We start from the raw sequence: 13,054 nt of genomic DNA, 5'->3' as shown, positions 1-13,054 counted from the left end.
TGATTCTCAGGAACATAAGGTTGAAGAGACTGATGAAGGCAGTGATGGAGTCTCCCATCTGAGGTCTTGTTTAGAAGCCTGAGTTCTAGCTCCACCAATGCCACTAATTGGGTGTGGCCTTGGATAAGTCATTAAGCTTCAGTGTCCCCAACTATAAAGTGGATAGTTGGGAGGATGGCCTTTGTGGTCCTTTCCAACTTACAAATGATTCTGCAACTAAAGCCTCTCTTCATCGGACGCCAGTCCTTCCTTGCTCCCGTGGCTCAAGAATAGGGGACCTGATATGGCACTCAAACGGTTTCCTCCTTCCCCTAATCAACCCAAGAGCAATTAAAAACATTTATTTTTTTTGGCTGTGCTGGGTCTTCGTTGCCAGGAACGGGCTTTCTCTAGTTGCGCTGAGCAGAAGCTACTCTGTGAAGAACTGGCTTCTCATTGCAGTGGCTTCTGTTGTTGCAGCTTGTGGGTTCTAGAGCACAAGCTTAGTAGTTGCGGCGCTCAGGTTTAGTTGCCCTGCAGCATGCGGAATCTTTTCAGACCAGGGATCAAACCTATGTCCCCTGCATTGGCAGATGCATTCTTAACGACTGGACCGCCAGGGAAGTCCCTGCAAGAGCTCCTTTGACTTTGTTCTGCTTTGCTGCGGGAGGGGGAAAAAAAAAAATGATGAGAAAGGTATCAAGAAAAGTGCCAGGAGGGAACACTAGCAGGCAGGAGCATGTGCCAGAAGAAATAGTGGTCCCAGACCAGGAAATGTGGGCCCAGGTATTTAGACTGCCAAAGGAAATGGCAACCCACTCCAGTGTTCTTGCCTGGAAAACCCCATGAACAGAGGAGCCTGATGGGCTACAGTCCATGGGGTCACAAAGAGTTGGGCATGACTGAACGATTGAGGACAGAGTACTTTACTACTTTATCTCGCCCTTCCTTAAATTCTATTTCCTGTGTTTCAGCACAGATGGTCATTTCTTTCTGTCTTCAGTATACTTATTGCTACTCATTGAGAGCTTACACTGAACCGAGACAGCAGGAACGACTTTCTATTCATCCTCACAGCCCAATCCCTTGCAACGGTGCCAGCCCCCACCCTCATGCAGTCAACTCTTTTGTGGAAGAAGTGAGCGAAGAAATGAATGAATAGCAGAGGTACAGCATAACCAGGGACAGATATATAGTCTTTGCATTTTTTAAATAAAAAGTCTATATTAGCCTTAGAAAGGTATTCACGTGTCTTTGTTTTTCACTTGATATGAAAAAGATTGATTTTAAAATGTATTAAAAGAGGGTTATAGTAATGACTAGTACATTTTATTTTAGGTGTATTATGGTATAGTCAACCACACGGGCCTTACTGAGCCCTATGGCGTCAGACTTCCTCAATGTCTTTTCTTTTTCATTTTTATCTTTCATTTTCCTTCATTCAGGGAGCTTACCTTCTCAAAGTTTATTATACTTAATGTTCTGTGGTACAAATTCTGGCATGTAAATGTTTCTAAGGTCTCACCTGTTGGTTTTACAAGAGTTTAATCTGCTAAAGGGCATTATGTAAACTCCGAGCACAGAGCCTAATCACAGGAGACACTCGGCCAATGTTTCTTGGTTGATTTATAGATTTTCTAGTATGTTGAAATGATTTATAACTTTGAGTGAGGGATTTGCTAGAGGGGGAAGAGAGAGTGCTAACTATTTATATGATTTTTATTAGATTTTTTTTTTTTACCTTCTCCTTTGCCCAAAGATGAAGGGATCCCTTATCACCCTCTTCCCTGAGTACCCAGAATGTTCCCAGACTGGTAAACATTCCCCTCTTGTGTGGGAATTTGAGCTGCTTTCCACATCAGAGGCACAGAGGCGCCCGACTGGAATGTCCCCGGCTTGCCAGTGTAAGAAGAAATCTTCCTCAGCCAAGGTTTTGGTTGCTTGGACACCCACACCATAGCTTTTGTCGCTTGATCTGTCCATCTTTCTCTGTTGCCCTCTGTCAATTCAGTCTGTAAATCAGAGGTAGAAATTTATTTATTTTTAGCTTTTTAGTTTTATATTGGAGTATAGCCAGTTAACAATGCTGCAACGGTTTCAAGAACACAGCAAAGCAACTCAGCCATACATATGCATGTATTAATAATGTATCAGTGAAGTGTTAGTTGATTAGTTGTATCCAACTCTTTGCAACCCCATGGACTGTAGCCCACCAGGCTCCTCTGTCCATGAGATTTCCCAGGCAAGAATACTGGAATGGGTTGCCATTCCCTTCTCCAGGGAATCTTCCTAACCCAGGGATCGAACCCAGGTCTCCAGCATTGCAGGCAGATTCTTTACCATCTGAGCCACCAGTGAAAGTGAAAGTCACTTAGTCATGTCTGACTCCTTGCGGCCCCATGGACTCTATAGTCCATGGAATTCTCCAGGCCAGAATACTGTAGTGGGTAGCCATTCCATTCTCCAGGGGATCTTCCCAACCCAGGGATCAAACCCAGGTCTCCCACATTGCAGGCGGATTCTTTCCCAGCTGAGCCACCAGGGAAGCCCAAGAATAGTGTAGTGGGTAGACTTAGGAATCAAACTAGGGTCTCCTGCATTGTAGGCAGATTCTTTTCCAGCTAAGCTATCAGGAAAGCCCCTCTGAGCCACCAGGGAAACTCCAAATACCTATCAGAGATAGAAATGTATGATTTCAGGCAACCAGAGAAACATTTTGTGGTAAATTATTGAAGGACAATTTATGTGTACATCCTTATTTTCAATGAAACTGCAAAGGAAAATAACAGTGTACCATCAATTACATCTGATTATCACAGGAACAAGTACAGCTGTATAGAAAGAAGCAAATTTTATGTATAGGCAACCCCAGTTTCGGGTCTTCCCTGATGGCTTAGTGGTAAAGGATCTGCCTGCAATGCAGGAGCCAAAGGAGACACAGGTTTGATCCCTGGATCAGGAGGATCCCCTGGAGGAGGTCATAGCAGCCCACTTCCAGTATCCTTGCCTGGAGAATCCCATGGACAGAGGAGTCTGGTGGGCTACAGTCATCAGTCAGGTAACTTAATTCTGACATGCCTCAGTGTCCTCATCTATAAAATGAAGATAATAAGGGTGATAATATTTTCCTCCTAGCATTCTTATGAAGATTAAACTGGTTAATATACATAAAGACATAGAACAATGCTTGGTCCTAATGAAGCACTCTACAGGTTACCTATTATTTCCATTTATATGATTAAAACTATGTTTCTTGAGGAAAGCAATATTTGGCTTTTAAACTCACTAAAGCTGCAACACCCCAGAGGACTTTGAAGAAAAAGGGATATGTTGGCCTTGCTTTGGTAAGGTGGGTACAAATTATGAAATCAGGTAGGGCAACTTTGCAAATAAGTGCAAGGAAATCATCAGTCTGTCAAATTAATTAATTTTTGTTACAGTAAGACTAATGAAATTGGCATTTCCTATTATTAACTGGAACCAATTTACTACCATGTAATTTGCATATGTATTATGACTGAAGAATTCCTTCCATTTCTAGTTTCTCCACTGAATCATAGTAACTGAGCAAAGTATATTTTGGTGATTTAACTCCTTTGTAAAACAGGCAGTATATTCCTTCTATGACTTTGTAAATTACATTCTAAAAAGTGTGTGTGTGTGTGTGCTTTTGATACAGCATGATTCAACTATTTTTTAATTGTTGAACATGGCTGGATTTGGGCTTCCCAGGTGGTGCTAGTGGTAAAGAACATGCCTGCCAACGCAGAAGACAAAAGAGAGGCTGGTTCAATCCCTAGGTGGAGAAGATTCCCTGGAGAAGGAAATGGTAACCCACTCCAGGATTCTTCCCTGGAGAATCCCATGGATAGAGGAGCCTGGTGGGCTACAGTCCATAGGGTTGCAAAGAGCTGGACATGACTGAAGAGACTTAGCATGCATGGTTGGATTTATATCCTTTTTGGAAATGGTCATTTAGAGAAGTGGAAGACATTGGTAACTGTCCTTAGAAAAGCTAAATCACTGATTTGCTGCAAATTGTATCAATTTTCTCTGCTCAATTAATTGCTGAAATCCAGAAGTATCAGTCAAGGTTCTTAGTTGCAAGTCTGGCTGACTTAGGAAGACAAAGAATTTATTGAGGGATAATGAGGAGCTCGCAGAACTCTTTGGAAAGCTGGAGGACCCAGAAGAAAACTGGTAGGAACAAAGGATGCCAAGCAGCAGCTAGGACCATAGTCAAAGCCAAACCAGCCACCTATGGCCAACATTGCTAGACCCACTGGGGCAAACCAGCACAGCCTGTACCATCACTGTGGGGGCACTTGCCACTGGGTCCCATTGTTACCATAGCTGACCCTTTCCACTTGTGTTTTACTTACAAACTCTTGTTTACTTAAACTTTACAATAGGAATCATTTCCTTATAAAATGCAATAATAGCCATAAGATCTCTTTGTGAAAAAAGACTGATCAGAGAAATAAAAGCTATGCAATTCCTGTTTGTTGCAAGCCATATCAAATACCGTATCTCCTTTAAGAAACTTTTGTAATTTATATTTTAATTGCTCTGAAATCATAGTGTGTCTTATAGTCAATAAGAATAATAAGTAATTAGAAAACATTGTTTTATATTTTAATCGGCCACTGTATTTTTCTTAGCAGTACATAAAATCATGGTGAATTTTTAAAATGATGGCTTAATTGAGTCAATGAAGTACAACACTTTAAAGATTGACTCTTGTTGGTTAGGAAGATCACATATCTTGTATTTTTCCAGATCCTCCCAAATTGCATGTGTTTCTTTTTCAGTAAAGAGTATTTATCAAACATATAACCATGTATAATAATGGTTTTAATATTTTATTTTTAATTTATTTATTTATTTTTGGCTGGGCTGTGTGGCATGTGGGATCTTAGTTCCTGGAGCAGGGATCAAACCTGTGCCACCTGCATTAGAAGCATGGGTTCATAACCACTGGACCACCAGAGAAGTCCCCTGATAATGGTTTTAAACATCTAAAAAATCTTTTCCATGTCTTTATGTTCTCATAGCAAAAAACAAAAAGACACATTTTGCTAGACTTTATAAAGCCTAATTTTTGGTTTAGAAAATATCATCAACAAGCATGTTTCAGAATTATTTCATTCAGTTCAGTTCAGTCACTTGGTCATGTCTCACTCTTTGCTACCCCAGGGACTGCAGCATGCCAGGCTTCCCTGTCCATCACCAACTCCTGGAGCTTACTCAAATTCATGTCCATCGAGTCATGAGTCATGAGTCATGATGCCACCAGAGCATCTATTTTATTCCTGCATATTACAAAAGACTTCTAAAATTAGATGTGTTTTTAGTACCACCTACTGTCTGTCTACTGGTTCCAAATCAGGAAAGGAGTACGTCAAGGCTGTATATTGTCACCCTGCTTATTTAACTTATATGCAGAGTACATCATGTGAAATGCCGGGCTAGATGAAGCACAAGCTGGAATCAAGATTGCCAGGAGAAATATCAGTAACCTCAGATATGCAGATGACACCACCCTTATGGCAGAAAGCAAAGAGGAACTGATGAGTCTCTTGATGAAAGTGAAAGAGGAGAGTGAAAAAGTTGGCTTAAAGCTCAACATTCAGAAAACTAAGATCATGGCATTTGGTCCCGTGACTTCATGGCAAATAGATGGGAAACAATGGAAACAGTGAGAGATTTTAGTTCTTTGGGCTCCAAAATCACTGCAGATGGTGATTGCACCCATGAAATTAAAAGATACTTGTTCCTTGGAAGAAAACCTATGACCAATCCAGACAACATATTAAAAAGCAGAGACATTACTTTGTCAACAAAGGTCCATTTAGTCAAGGCTATGGTTTTTCCAATAGTCACATGTGGATGTGAGAGTTAGACTATAAAGAAAGCTGAGTGCCAAAGAACTGATGCTTTTGAACTGTGGTGTTGGCGAAAACTCTTAAGAGTCTCTCAGACTGCAAGGAGATTCAACCAGTCCATCCTAAAGGAAATCAGTCCTGGGTGTTCATTGGAAGGACTGATGTTGAAGCTGAAACTCCAATACTTTGGCCACCTTATGCGAAGAACTGATTCATTTGAAAAGACCCTGATGCTGGGGAAGATTGAAAGCAGGAGGAGAAGGGGACAACAGAGGATGAGATGGTTGGATGGCATCACCAACTCAACGGACATGAGTTTGAGTAAGCTCTGAAAGTTGGTGATGGACAGGGAAGCTTGGCGTGCTACAGTCCATGGGGTCGCAAAGAGCTGGACAAGACTGAGTGACTGAACTCAGCTGAACTGTCTGTTGACCCTCTTTTCTCACATTTTGATTTACAAAAAATATTTTTATCATATATTAAGAGATTTAATTGATTTGCTTCCCAAATTAATAGCCTAAATTATTATGGAAATTAAATCAGTCTCATCCATCCTCTTAACAACAATAATTAATGCCTTGATCATTTAGTATCATTTTCTGTATTTAACTGGGGTGGGTTGATGTATGGGAGTGGGAAGGGGCTGTGGCCTTCACTGTGCCCTCCAGGCAGTTGAGAACAGCCTAGAATAGGAAATTGATTAGAGTATCTTTGGGTGCACCAGAATAGGGTGTTAACCTAATATGCTTAAGAAGGACCTGTGTTTCTGCTTTTCTCAATAAACCTGGCTTCAGCAACACACCACTCAGATTACTGTACTGCCTTGTTTAGGGAACAAATGCCAAAATGCCTTACTAACTGATTCCGCCAAGATATTTCCAGTCTCTTTGAGGAGGAGTTAGTGGTGCAATGAAAACATTTTATGCAAGGACACTGAGATTTTTATAAGGAAAGACTTTCAATTACCTTACTTGCCAAGCAAATTTAGACAGCCTGGTCATTTAGCACACTTGTCAGGAGAATGAATGAATAGTATCACTCTGTGTAAATATGGATTAAATAAATTATTGAAAACTATACAATCATTAACATACATTAGCAAAGAGGTTTATATGTGTTTCAAAACACCAAGAAAATTAATATACCAATGTCAGGAAAAACTGACAAAGCTTCAGAAATGAGCAAGTCTCTGGCTGTCCTTGTAATAGGTATTTGGTGTTACCTAGCAGTCCTGCTGAGGATTATCCGATACTAAAGAGGGATATACCTTGGACTGTTGTCTTAGGTCAGGCCGCCACGGCAAAAGTACCACATAGAGCGGGTGACTTATAAACAACAGAAATTTACTTCTAGCAGTTTTGGAGGCTGGAAGTCCAAGATAGGGTGCCAGCATGGTCAAGTTCTTGTGAGCACCCTCTTTCATGCTGTAGACTGCTGACTTCTCCTTGTATCCTCACACAGGAAAGAGTAGAGAGAAAAAACCAGCCCTAGCATGACTCTTACAAAGTCACTAATCCAGTTCATAAGGGCTCTACCCTCCTGACGACATCTCATTCTAATTACCTCCCAAAGGCCTCACTTCCTAATACCATCACACTGAGGGTAGAGGTTCAGTATATGAATTTGTGTGTTGAAGGGACACACATTCAGTCTATAGAAACTGTCTTTGATCCAATTAAGCTATTTTACAACTCTGTAGGGATGAAAGTTAATTCATGGAAAACTAATAACCATACCCATGGTTCTTGTTCATGGCAATCTAAGTGAATTTTGTTTGATAGAGAAGTCCAACTCTCTAACTGATGTCTGGTGGCTAGACACTTAGGGAAGTCGAGTGATGTAGTTCCAGTCCAAACCCAAGGGCTTGAGAACCTGGGGAGTCAGTGGTGTAAATCCCCATCTAAGCAGGAAGGCCCAAGCACGAGGGGTGTGGATGACCAAGGGCAGGAGGAGATGGCTGTCCTAGCTCATGCAAGGGAACAAACTTACTCATCCTCCACTGTTTTTTCCTATTGGATGGTGCCTACCCACACTGATGAGGGCAATCTTCTTTACAGATTGAAATGCCAATTTCTTCTGGAAACACCCTCACAGACACACTGAGAAATAATGTTTACCAGCTGTCTGGGCATTCCTTAGCCCAGTTAAGTTGCCGCTTAAAATTAATCATCACAGTGGTACAGCCAGGACCCGACCAAGGTCTCACTCTTAATGGAAGAGTTTGTTAGGACTTCTTCTGTTTTTTCCTGCGGTCCATCTTCAGCTACCTGCTACTCAGGTAGTCTCCTTAGCCTTCCCTTGCAGCATCTTTACCTCCCCATCATCACCGTCTTGATCCCTTCACCTCTCTTTCTTTTTATGCAGTACAATTTAGCTGTGTCTCAGTTGTCTCAGTGGTATTTCCTACTCCTACTGTTTAAAATACGAAAATCCTTTATCCTGAAGATGACAAGCAAAAGATGCTCCAATTATCAACTGATATTCATCCTCCTAGGAAAGGTGGTTGGAAGTGTGTGTAAGAGGCAGGAGGGTAATTTTAAATAATAACTAATTTTGTTTTTCTATCAGATATATATTTGGAAATTAATTTTGGGATGTGGGTTCGATCCCTGGTCTGGGAACTAAGATTCCCACATTCCTTGGGACAACTAAGCCTGTGTGCTCTAGAGCCTATTTGCCACAACTAAGACCGAACAGAAGCAAATAAACTAAGTAATTTAAAAAAGAAATAAAACTGGTTTTGTTTTTCAAGAATTTTTACTTCTCCTCTCCTGGTTTTTGGTAGGTTGCTCAGTGCCGTGGTGATTGACTGGATATGAAGGATGATAGAAACGGATGTGTCAAGGATGACTACAAGGTTTTAACAGTGTGGATGACAAGAGAATGGTTGTCTTTGCAAAAGCAGGGAGATTAGGAAAAGCAACTACTTTCTCCATAACCCTAATGGATATTAGTAGTAGGTGAGAAATGAGAATTTTATTTTGGACATGTACATTTTGAGATGATAGTAATACTCTGAAGTGAAACATTAAGATAGTAGAAGTTGCATATGAGTGTGGTATAAGTGGAAGATCAAAGATTGAAGGTGAAAGACTTAGGAATTGCCAGCATGGAGGCGGGGGCGGGAGCAGAGAAACTGCAAAGATTCTCTCACAGAATATGTACAAAAGGTGATTGAGGAAGGCAGGGCAAACGGAAAGAATCCAGAAACATCTAGCAAAGAAAGGACGGAAAGGTACGAAGAGAATCAGAGTGTTACAGCATTCCAGAAGTCAAACGAGGAAAACATTCAAACAAAACAGTATCGAACGTTATGAGCTTTTAATAATGGCATGCATTATTTCAGTTGAAATTCTCACTAATTGTATGATTGACTTACTGTTATTAGACCTCTTCTCATTAATGAAGAAACTGACTTAGGAAGCTCACATAATTTGTCTGAAGTCATAGAGCTGGTGGTCAAATCAAGACCAGGAGGACCCTAAAAATCCAAGTTCTTACACTCTACTGTACAGAATGCATTGAGAATCCAGGGTTTTTATGCAACTGTTTAATCCTCATTGTGTACCAGGCTACTGTGTGTCTTTTATATACTTACTGAATTCTCCACACTCTTCAGCTCTACTGTCTCCAAATAAAATATAGAGAAGTGTCATGTAACTTAATCAAAAACCTCATGGTTGGTAAGTAATGGAGTTAGGACTTGAAATCTGTCAGTCTATTCCCAAGTTTATATAAAAAAAGGTTAAGCAGGGTAGGGGAGCCATTATTCCATTTCAGCAGTTAAGGAAAATCAACTCCTTTATCACTTTGCAATATATTTCATGGGATGAAATTTTGAAACCGCTGTCTTAGCCTATCCAGTCTCCTTTGCATGGTATCGACCTTGCAGGCTCAGCCTCTCAGAAAATCCTAACATCTTACCCATTCCATGGGCTGCTGCTGCTTTTTCTCCTTTTTGTTCTCAGTCATTGCAGGGAACTTGAAGTTCCTGAAGAGCCCAATTCAGTTGAGTCAGATTTTAGCTGCAATTATAAAACAGCTGACTGTTCTAATGTTGTAAAAATGTTCATCGCATAGGTATTATTTACTTTTTTAAAAAAAACTCCATTTCTTTTCTTTCTGATCAAAACCAGGACAAATATTAAATAAAATTTTTCCACCACCTCTTAAGCTAGTGTTTCCTCTTCACTCCCATGAATGGATAGGGTAGCAGTGGTTCAAGTGAAATTTTATGTACTTATTACAAGCAGAAGGGGTGTGTGTGTGTATCTGTGTGTGTGTGTGTGCTCGCGCGTGCATGTGCTCAGTTGTGTCCGACCCTTTGCAGGCCCATGGACTATAGCCATCAGGCTCCTCTGTCCATGGAATTTTCCAGGCAGGAATACTGGAGTGGGTTGCCAGGTTCTACTCCAAGGAATCTTCCCAACCCAGGGATTGAACCCATGTCTCTTATGTCTCCTGTAATGGCAGGCAGATTCTTTACTACTAGTGCCGCGAAAGTAGGGTGGCCAGATTTAACAAATGAACATACAGGATGCTCATTTGAATTTGAATTTCAGGTAAACAACAAATTAAAAAAATTTTGTGTAACATGCTGAAAGGAAATATTCACTGCATATCTGAAACTGAAATTTAACTAGGCATCCTGTATTTTATCTGGCAATTGTACCAGACTATGAATTCAGATCATCTTTTTTGGACTTGGAAATTCAAATTAATTCATCCCAGTAACTCATAGTATGAAATGAGAAATGTGCAAAATGCTGCATCTGAGAGTCTGTTCCATTTGAACTCACCTGGAGATATTTATAAACCATACTTCCTGAGTACTCAGAGGCTGTGGGCAAGGACGCCCACATTCCTCAGGCAATGGTGCAAGGAGACATAGCTAACACAGAATGAAATTTTATTTGTGGTATAATTTGAATCTGAGTGACTTTCAGCTCTCTGGTTTCACAGCAAATTTGAGCATTCACTGGCTCAATCTATCTAACTGAAAATTAGAGTCAATTCTGCAATTTTCAAATTTCTTTAAATCAAGTGAAAACTATTTGTAGTTCCTCCAGAGTGTCTCCTTTTTAGTCTTAAGCATCTGGTTTAAGTCTTGAGGTATCCTAAATTTTCTACTGCATTACCAACTTTCTCACTTGTATACTGTACTAACTTCGTGTGTGGGTGCTAAGTTGCTTCCATTGTGTCCAACTCTTTGCGAGCCTATGGACTGTAGCCCACCAGGCTCCACTGTCCGTGGGATTCTTGAGGCAAGAATAAATACTGGATTGGGGGTTGCCATGCCCTCCTCCGGAGAATCTTCCTGACCCAGGGATTGACCCACATCTCTTATGTCTCCTGCATTGACAGGTGGGTTCTTTACCACTAGTGCCACCTGGGAAGCCCATATTAACATCAGGCCATTTAAATTATCTATAAAACAATATCCAGTCAGGAAGAAATGTGATTACAGAGGATCAGCCAAAATGGCAGCATAGAAAGACACTGAGTGAACCTCTTCTCATGGGCAAACAGAAATTGCGACTATTAACAGCAATGAAAAAGACTGGAACCTGCCAGAAAAGACTTTTTACAGCTGAAGATAAAAAGAAGGAACCACAACAAGATAGGTGGGATGAGTTGAGGTATAGTCAAGCCCCACACATCCAGGTGGGTGATCTACAAACAGGAGAATAATTACAACTGCAGAGATTCTCTCCAAGGAGTGAGGGGTCTAACCCCACATCGGGTTCCCTGGCCTGAGGGTCCTGTGCCAAGATGAGACCCAGAATGTCTGGCTTTGAAGGCCAGCAGGACTAGCTTTTGGGACACCCAGAGGGCTGTGGGACATAGAAACACCATTTTATTTTGGGGGGAAGTTTTTTTTCTTATAATTTATTTTTAATTGGAAGATAATTGCTTTACAATATTGAATTGGTTTCTGCCATGTGTCAACATGAATCAGCCATAGGTATAGGTATGACCCCTCCTTCTTGTAGCTTCCTCCCGCCTCCCACCCCCTCCCACCCTTCTAGGTTGGGTTTGACCTCCCTGCATCATACAGCAAATTCCCACTGGCTATATATTTCACATATGGTAGTGTATATGTTTCCATGCTAGTCTCTCCATTTGTCCCACCCTCTCCTTCCCCTGCTGTGTCCACGGTCTGTTCTCTATGTCTGCGTCTCCATTGTTGCCCTGCAAATAGGTTCATCAGTACCGTCCTTCTAGATTCCATTTGTTGTTATTGTTCAGTTGCTAGGTTGTGTCTTGACCCTTTGCGACCCCATGGACTACAGCACACCAGGCTTCCTTGTCCTTCACTATCTCCCAGAGTTTGCTCAAACCCATGTCCATTGAGTTGGAGATGCCATCCAATCATTTCATCCTCGATTGCCCCCTTCACCTCCTCCCCTCAGTCTTTACCAGCATCAGGGTCTTATCCCATGGAGTCAGCTCTTCATATCAGGTGGCCAAAGTATTTGATTCCAAATATGTGCATTGATATATAATATTTGAAAAACATCTCTCTTTAAAGGGCACAAAATCTCACATGCTCTGGGGCCCAGGGCGGAAGTAGTAATTTGAAAAGAACCTGGGTCAGACTTACCAGATACTTTTGACGAGTTTCCAAGAGAAGCAAGAGGCAACTGGAGCTCACTCTGGGGACACGGACACTGGAAGAAGCCCTTATTGAGAGTTTGTTCTCCCACATGGACACTGGGGCTGGTCAACACCATTCTGGAATCCTCCCTTTAGCTTACTGATCTTGGGACCCAGCTCAACTCCACACCCAGTACTGGAATACCTCAGGCCAAGCAACTAATAAGCAACTCACAGCCCTGCCCAGAAGAGAGACTGCCTTAAAACTTCCTGAGCCCACAGCTTCCCACAGACACAGCCGTGCCAACCAGAGGGTCCAGGACCTGAACCACACACTGGTATGCAGGCCCTAGACTCGGGACCCCCAGGGCCCTGCAGCTAGAGACCCTGCAACCCAGCTCCATCCACAACTGGGCAGGCATCAGCCCCCAAATACCAAGCACCAACTACCATAAAGCCTGTCCTCACCTCCCAGATGGCCTAATCCACCAGCAGGCAGACACCAGCACCAAGACAACAGCCCCACAGCCTGCAGACCCAGCTCATCAATCAGCAGGCCAACATTACCAAATGATATAATCAAGGGATCAATG

The 13,054-nt window shown here is 41.7% G+C and overlaps 1 long non-coding RNA gene across 1 annotated transcript; it reads left to right on the top strand.

Annotated features, from left to right (window-relative positions):
• The first annotated feature begins 11,272 nt into the window (after nt 1-11,272).
• Nucleotides 11,273-12,700, top strand: LOC129657301 (uncharacterized). The gene is made up of 2 exons (XR_008716660.1): nt 11,273-11,528; nt 12,397-12,700. It is a non-coding gene; the product is annotated as an uncharacterized LOC129657301 (long non-coding RNA).
• Nucleotides 12,701-13,054: the final 354 nt, after the last annotated feature.

This window comes from Bubalus kerabau, chromosome 7 (assembly GCF_029407905.1).
Source record: "Bubalus kerabau isolate K-KA32 ecotype Philippines breed swamp buffalo chromosome 7, PCC_UOA_SB_1v2, whole genome shotgun sequence".
In the NCBI taxonomy this organism is placed as follows: Eukaryota; Metazoa; Chordata; class Mammalia; order Artiodactyla; family Bovidae; genus Bubalus; species Bubalus kerabau.
This window is presented reverse-complemented; position numbering and strand designations above follow the sequence as displayed.